Consider the following 9,135-nt stretch of genomic DNA (forward strand, 5'->3'; position numbering starts at 1 on the left):
CCTCTCCCTCCTCAATGATCATGCTGATAGCTTGTAAGAATATTTTTGGTTCTGGGCGCCGCCACCAATGGCTAAGGACCAATTTTTCAGCCCCTGTTTAACAGGGGCGTGTAAATAAACTTTTTGATGCAATATTTTGCAAGGAAGGTTTGTTGCTGTGCTCGACTAGAGTATTTGTGAGGGGTTGCAGTGTTGTGGCACCAGCACCAGTGCCTAAGGCCCAATTTTTCAGCCCCTGTTTAACAGGGGCATGTAAGTACAATTGTTGATGCAATACTTTGCAGCAAGGCATGTTCCTGTGCTCCAACTAGAGTATCTGTGAGGGGTTGCAGTGTTGTGGCACCAGTGCCTAAGGCCCAATTTTTCTGCCCCTGTTCAACAGGTACATGTAATTACAATTTTTGATCTAATATTTCACAGCAGGGCCCGTTTCTGCACCCACCAAGAGTAACTGTGAAGACTTACAGTGTTGTGGCACCAGCACCACCACCACCAAAGGCCCAATTTTTCTGCCCCTGTTCAACAGGTGCATGTAATTACAATTCTTTATCTAATATTTCACAGCAGGACCCGTACCAGCACCCACCAAGAGTAACTGTGAGGACTTACAGTGTTGTGGCACCAGCACCACCACCACCACCACCACCACCACCACCAAAGGCCCAATTTTTCTGCCCATGTTCAACAGGTGCATGTAATTACAATTCTTGATCTAATATTTCACAGCAGGGTCCGTTTCTGCGCCCACAAAGAGTAACTGTGAGAACTTACAATGTTGTGGCACCAGCCCCACCACCAAAGGCCCAATTTTTCTGACCCTGTTCAACAGGGGCATGTAATTACAATTCTTGATCTAATATTTCACAGCAGGGCCAGTTCCTGTGCCCACCAAGAGTAACTGTGAGGGCTTACATTGTTGTGGCAACATCAACACCCCAATTTCTGCAGAGTATATAGGGCAGGCCCCTACTTTCAAACATCCAACTTACAAACGACTCCTACTTGCAAACGGAAGGAGACAACAGGAAGTGAGATGAAATCTACCCCTAGGAAGGGAAATTCTCTCCTGTAAGAGTTAATATGAGAAAAACGTGTCTCCTCTCCACTGATGCTTTATCAACAATCCTTGTTTCACTAAAAACTCCAAATTGTCAAAAAACATTTGTCATTGGGACAGAAAGTGAGGTGAAATCTTCTTAAGAGGTGCACAGACAGCAAAACAAATGTCACAGGGGTGATAACCCTTCCCCATGTTTTCCAAAAAGCTTAAAATAGATTTTTTGGCTGGAGCTACACTTTAAAAATGTACCAGTTCAAAATTACAAACAGATTCTACTTAACAACAAACCTACAGTCCCTGTCTTGTTTGCACCGCCTGTATACTGCTGTTCAGAGTATATAGGGCCTTTCCTTTTTTTAATTTGGGTGCGGGGTTCCCCTTAATATCCATACAAGACCCAAAGGTCCTGGTAATGGACTGGGGGGGGGTACCCATGCTGTTTGTCTCACTGATTTTCATCCATATTGCCGGGACCAGACATTACATTAAAGCCGCAAGCAGTTTCAAATGACTTTTATTCCTTTAAAAATGTAATTTTGTGCAGGAACTGTTCTAAGCAGAGGAAACACGCGCCACTTTACAGGCATACTATAGACACCCCCCAGGTACGGTATTTAAAGGAATATTTCACTTTAAGCATCATTAAAATCACTGCTCCCGAAAAAACGTCTGTTTTTAAAACTTTTTTTGCATTGATACATGTCCCCTGGGGCAGGACCCGGGTCCCCAAACCCTTTTTAGGACAATACCATGCAAGTTAGCCTTTAAAATTAGCACTTTTGATTTTGAACATTCGAGTCCCATAGACTTCAATGGGATTTTAAAGTTCGCGCAAATTTTCGCTCCGTTCGCAGGTGCAAACAGAACCAGGGGATGTTCGGCTCATCCCTAGAGAACAGACTGGGACAGACTCACTCCAACATTGTTCAAAAAAGCTTGCAGTCAGCCATGACACTGCAGCTTGAGAAAGATCTAAAAAGTGAGAAATATTTTTTAAAAAATTGGAATAGTGTATGAATAGGAACAAATAATAAGCATAAAGTGGGATTTTCCCAAATTGACTGCATACGTTGAAATATGCTTTAAAAAGTAACTTTACTGTTGTTGAGAAAAAAAAAACAATCCTCTCTGGGTGATCAATGTACATTGCAAAGATTTTACCAAACTTTGTAGCAGATTCCTAACTTTTGCTGTGATGAAATAACTCTTTGTTTCATCATACTGATCACACACTCATTCTGATTGAGAGGGTCTGATTCATTATTAATCAGCTGATGCACTTTCTGTGTTCTAATGAGGAAATCTGCAGTGTCTGCATCCCTTGAGACATAATTAACCCTTGGGGAGTATCTCGCCAAAAATGACATTTCTGTTGCAAAAAGGTTCCCAAAATTTGACTTATAATAGTGTAGACTTCTAGGAAAATCAGTGAGCCAATCACACAAGCAAGAAGATACATTTTTGGAGATGTTCTGTGCACCAACTGTACAACTATTATTAAACACTTCAGCTCTTCCACATAATTCTTGTATTTGATCCAGGGCAATTTACATATTCTAGCTATATATCTATTGATGTCCACACTAATATAAATAAAATAAATACCATACCATCTAATGTGATTATTTTAAAAAGCAGTGGCCTGGCCCATCCAATAAACCCCAAAAATTGTAAACAATTTAAGTTACAATAAATTCATTAAAGTGTTTAAAGCCCAATATCACCAAATTCCTTTGGGAGTTTAAAAATGCCTACAAAAGTGAAAGATACACCTATCACAATAAACAATTCAAATTAACCTAATTTTATTACAAAGACCTAATGTTAAAACTGCACATAGGCTTATAAAAACAGTTGCACTGAGGGCTGGAGTCTACGTGTTTCGTGGGACACCCCGCTTCTTCAGGACACTTAGGCTTTAGAAGTAGGGATGAGCCAAACACCCCCCGGTTCGGTTTGCATCCAGAACATGCGAATGGACCAAAAGTTTGCACGAATATTCGAACACCGTTAAAGCCTATGGGACTCAAACGTGAGAAATCAAAAGTGCGAATTTTAAAGGCTAATATGCAAGTTATTGTCCTAAAAAGGGTTTGGGGACCCGGGTCCTGCCCCAGGGGACATATATCAATGCAAAAGAAAGTTTTAGATGCGGCCGTTTTTTCGGTAGCAGTGATTTAAATGATCCTTAAAGTGAAAAAATAAAAGTGAAAAATTCCTTTAAATATCGTACCTGGGGATGTCTATAGTATGCCTGTAAAGTGGTACGTCTTTCCCATGTTTAGAACAGTCCCTGCACAAAATTACATTTCTAAAGGAATAAAAGTCATTAAAAACTGCTTGCGGCTGTAATGTAATGTCGGGTCCCGGCAATATGGATGAAAATTATTGAGAAAAAAGGCAAGGGTAACCCCTATCCCCATGGATATTAAGGGGAACCCCGACCCAGATTAAAAAAAGAAAAGGCTGAAGCCACCTGGGAACCCTGGGCCAAATACGTGGGCATATCCATCTTACCTGGTATAAAAGCATAGGGGACTTGTCTCAGAATGCCCACACTGTTGACTGACACCTTTTTCTTCTCTTCTCTTTACTCTTCCACTTCCCTATCCATATACTGCATGCATTTTCTCTCCATCAATGAGACACTAGAGTAATCCGCCAAGGTGAATATAATGTAAAGGATCCCGCGCTCTGAGGAATTGGAGCCGGGGCTATGTGTTTTCTTGCCTGATAATCGTGTCCTACAGGGCACATTTTGCAGGGGGCCAAGGGGAGAGTTGTGGGGTTTCTCTTTGGGCACAGTAAGATCCCCAAAGAGGGTGCCCGGAGGAACCCCCGGCCTCCTAGGCTGGGCCTTCCAAATACGATAACAGGAGCAGGCAGGAACTCAAAAGGGCGGACCCTTATAATGCAATGATATTGTGTTTATTGAACTCATACTACTGCATCTTGAATTTATTTGATATTGTATTAATGCAAACAGTGTATGTACATTAACTTGTCTGATATATTGACACTTTACATTTTTGTCATATGTTAAAAGTAATAAAAACCTTTTGAAAGTTAAAAAAGAAAAGGCGTGGGGCCCCCCAGGCCCTATATACTCTGAACTAAAATAAATTAAAGACTGGCGCTCAGAGGTTTTGAGGCAAATGACTATAAGAATAGAAATAAAAATAAATTAAATTTAATTAAAGTCTTGATGCTGGATCAATCACGGTGTAATCAGGATGGTATTGGATGACTTGGACAGGAGCCAGGATGCTGTCTATAGTGCAAGAGAAGATCCCTGGAGCATAAGTCAAAAGTAAGCAAAAAACACCGGATATAAAGTTTTCTTTTCTTGTAGGGTACTGTGTGGCCAGATTCACCAAAGGCAGCTCTTCTTATAGAGAGAAGTCAGCTCGGATCCATCCAAGTAAAAAACGAAAAGAGAGAGGAGCGCCACTAAGTAAAATCATTTATTCAACAATATAAAATCAAAGTAGCAACTTACATTTGGGAGCGGTATGTTGAACAGGCAGATGTAATCCCAGATGGGAGAGAAACAGTCAGCAGTTCCCAGGCTCCCTCACAAACACAGCGCAGTCTGGCGGGGAAGCCAGGACGGTCTAGAGACTGTCTCTGTGGGAGGACGGAGCGGCAGCCCAGGAAGCAGCTGGCAGTGTTATTAATGGGGAAAACCGCAACGCGTTTCTGAGCATGCGCAAGGTCTATACGGCACATGCGCGCTCCTTTATCAAGTGTAAAGTGAGGGGAAAGTGAAGGGCTATTTATAGTAAACTAAAGCTAATGAGTGGACTTTCGCAGCTGATGAGATTATTGCAGGATTGTCAGTGTGAGATATATAGGCAATTATAGTTGCATATAACATGGGCAGTTATAATTGTATATAACACGGCCGGAACACATATGAGTATGTTTATGATACTAAATGTCTGATATTTAAAAGAACTAGGGAGAAACAAATAGCTAGAGAAATAAATGTCTTTAAAATTAGTAAGTAATTAAAAGGGGAATATCTAAAAGAAATATATATGTGTATATCTGAGCATATATAAAGAGCCTATCAAATGAATGTAATACAAATGTTATAGGGGCATGAACAAAAGGTAAAATAATGAAAAAGGGGGAGGGTTTAGAGGTGTGGGAATAAGATAAAATAAAGAATGTATATAAAGATGTGGAAATTAGAACAAGGAATGATAAAAGAAAAGGGTATATATATATATATATATAGAGAGAGAGAGAGAGAAAGAGAGAGAGTACAATTGAAATACACATATGTATCAAACCTATATCTATGATGGTGTAATAAAACTGATAAAATAAGTAGTTGATAGCAAGTCTAATGATAATGAAGAATAGAAGCAAAGATGAGGGTTATTGCTATACATAATACATATAATATGCTAAATGTCACAACCCTAAGAAATTGGTGCGACAAATAGAAACAAAAGGGGTAAAATGTACTAATTATGTTGAAAATGCGACTTCTGACACACCCATAATCGCATACAGATGATATATAATAAAATTGCGTAAATAACAACATTACCAGATAGCCCATGGTAAGCAGGCAAGCTAAAACAAGGATTGGTGCAAGAAAAAACATTCTAGATATTGAGAGGATAGTATTAATTTCTAGTTCCTCTAATGATAATGGAGAATAAAAGCTAAAATGAAGATTATTGCTATACATAATACATACAATATGGTAAATGTCACACCCCTAAGTAATTGGTGCGACAAATAAAACCAAAAAGGGTAAAATGTACTAATTCTGTTGGAAGTGCGACTTCTAACGCACCCATAATCGCATACAGATGATATGTAATAAAATTGTATATGTATAAAATTGATGATATGTAATAAAATAATAAATAACAACATTACCAGATAGCCCATGGTAAGCAGTCAAGCTAAAACAAGGATTGGTGCAAGAAAAGCCATTCTGGATATTTAGAGGATAGTATTAATTTCTAGTTCCTCATTGAGTCCATTAGGGGCAAGCGTGTCGAGGGTATAAATCCAGAACGTTTCACGCTCGCACAAGCGCGAAAAACGCTCAGCTTCTGAAAAATCTTTTGGTATGGACTCAATGACCCAGACTTGGAGGCCTCTAGTGGAGCTAGCATGGTATTTTAAAAAGTGGCGTGGTACACTGTGTTTATCACTGCCTAATTCAATCAAACGACGGTGCTTGCCAAAGTGCTGTCTTAATGGGCAGATGGTCCAGCCTACGTACAAGAGTTTACAAGGACATATAAGGCAATACACAACGTACTCGCTGGAACAGTTATGGAATTTGTCGAAGGAGAAGAGTCTACCTTTATGGGTGAAACTTTTTTGACCGTGGTTCACAAAGCCACAGGTTAAGCACAATGGTTTATTGCACCTATACATTCCTACTAAGGGAATGAGACAAAGGGAATTTTCTTTAGTTTTGCACTTTAGCTTGCTAGGTGCTATTTTATTTTTCAAAGTAGGGGGCCTTCTGTAGGTGACTTTGGTTTTTTGACGTAGGGAGGTGTTCAAGTGAGGGTCTTGTTTAAGGATATTCCAATGTTTGGAAAGTATATGTTCCATCTTTCTGTGTTGGCTATGAAAACCCATAATAAAGCGTACCTCTGGATCTTCCAAGGGTTTAGTGATCTTAGGTTTTTTACCCGGCAGATACTGGTTGTAAGCCTGTTCTATCAATGGTATGGGATAACCTTTCTCTACAAACTTGCTTTTGAGATGCATGCTCTGAGTGACATAATCGCAAGTTTTGGTACAGTTTTGCCTGAGTCTACAGAACTGTCCTTTCTGAATATTATTCTTCAATAGGGGATGATGGCAGCTGTCATAGTGCAGGTAAGAGTTGCCAGCAGTGGCCTTGGTGTAGTTACGAGAAAAGATTTGATCACCCTCGTGATTGAGTTCTAGATTGAGGAAGGCTAAGCTATCCCTATTCCAGACAGCTGTGAAGGAAAGACCCAGGTCATTGGTGTTACAATGGATGACAAAGTCATCAATCTGGGAGGGGGAACCATCCCAGATGACGACGATGTCGTCGATGTAACGACCAAAAAAGACTATATCCTGGGCAAAGGGGTTGTTGTTCCAAATGAATAAATTTTCCCAGTGACCCATAGTCAAATTGGCGTAAGATGGGGCAAAATTCACGCCCATGGCAGTGCCATGGGTCTGTAAAAAAAACTGATCTTCAATATGGAAATAATTATGGGTATGGCAAAATGACGTCGCTTCCAAAATAAAAGAAGCCTGTCTAGTGTTGAGCATAGGGTCTGTTAGTAAAAAGTTCTGCACAGCCAATAATCCCACCTCATGTGGGATAGACGTGTATAACGAATTCACGTCGAGGGACAGCCAGGAATAATTTTCGGTCCACTTATAGTGAGACAAGACTTCCATTAAGTGTGTGGAGTCACGTATGTAAGATTGTAGGGCTTGGGCCAAGGGTTGCAAAAAGGAGTCTATGTATAGCGAGAATCCACTGGTGATGCTATTCATAGAGGCCACAATGGGTCTGCCAGGTGGATTTTGTGCATCTTTATGTAATTTGGGCAAATGATAAAAATAGGGCGTGATATAGAAGTCTTTACGTATAAACGCAGCTTCCTTTTTGTCAAGAACATGGTCATTGATGGCGTGCATAATGAGAAGATCAGCTTCCATGCAAAGGAGGGTAAGGGGGTCACAAGACAGTTTTTTATAGGTTTTACCGTCAGAGAGTAGCCTCATAGCTTCAGCTACATATGTAGATTTGTCTAAGATAACTATCCCCCCGCTTGTTTAATAACCAGCTCTCGATTATTCAAAAATTGTTTCAAGGACAATATTTCTCCCGGAGTTAGATTGTGTTTGCTATGTTTTTTAGCTGGTTTTTGGCATAGTGTTTGAAAATCTGCAAACACAACCCTATAAAAAGCCTCCAGGTAGTGTCCCTTTGATTGGGTGGGATAAAAGGAAGACTTAGGCTTTAATGAAGTGTGTACTACTGGGGGAGATGTTTGAAAGTGTTGCGTATACAGCTCATAGTTGGGGGTCTACATCCAATAAATCATCAGTCTCTGCTGGGTCATTATAAGCACTAAAAGGACTATCCATCTCTATCTCCAAGTTAGTGTCAGCTGGAATAGGGGGAGGCGATGTAGGGGGTTCAAGGCATTTTTTAGATTGTATATGAAAAAACCTTTTTAGAGTAAGGTTTCTGATAAACCTATTTAGATCCTTAAATAGCTGAAACGAATTGGGTTGTATGGTGGGAAAGAGGTAAGGCCCCTACAAAGCAGAGAGGTGTCTTCTTTAGTAAGTACATGAGACGATAAGTTGAACAACTTTATCGTTTCTGTAGTTTGGCGCTGGTGTTTGTTGTTGTGGCGTCCTCCCCTACATCCTCGTCGGTGTATTTTCTTTTTTGTCGAGTTTTTGGGTGAACGCCTTTGTCTAAAAAAGGAGAGAAGGAAAGAGAAGCAGAATGTAGGGGTATTTCGCCCTTTTGGAAGTCACCTAACAAGAGCTCAAGTGTGGAGGAGGATGGATTAGAACTACCAGTATTGTCGGTGGTGATATGTCCACTAACAGTGGTGATGGATGAAACGGCCCCAGGAGCCGGTGAAGGGCAAGCAATATGGGGAGAAACATTGGGATGTGGTAAGTCAGGGTTTAGGGATGTGGCAGGTATGACTTTCCTACCAGACGTGGCAGAAGTTGTTTCAGTGCAGATGTCATTGACTTTCACAGAACTATTGAGTACTTTATTGAGGGGGGCCCATTTTTATGAGAAGGGGCTGCAGGTCTATGTTTGTTTTAGAATTTTTGTTTGGTGGTGGTGGCTTTATTATGGGTTTTCATAGCCAACACAGAAAGATGGAACATATACTTTCCAAACATTGGAATATCCTTAAACAAGAACCTCACCTGAACACCTCCCTACGTCAAAAACCCAAAGTCACCTACAGAAGGGCCCCTACTTTGAAAAATAAAATAGCACCTAGCAAGCTAAAGTGCAAAACTAAAGAAAATTCCCTTTGTCTCATTCCCTTAGTAGGAATGTATAGGTG

The sequence above is a fragment of the Aquarana catesbeiana genome, linkage group LG07, assembly GCF_042186555.1.
Source record: "Aquarana catesbeiana isolate 2022-GZ linkage group LG07, ASM4218655v1, whole genome shotgun sequence".
Taxonomy (NCBI): Eukaryota; Metazoa; Chordata; class Amphibia; order Anura; family Ranidae; genus Aquarana; species Aquarana catesbeiana.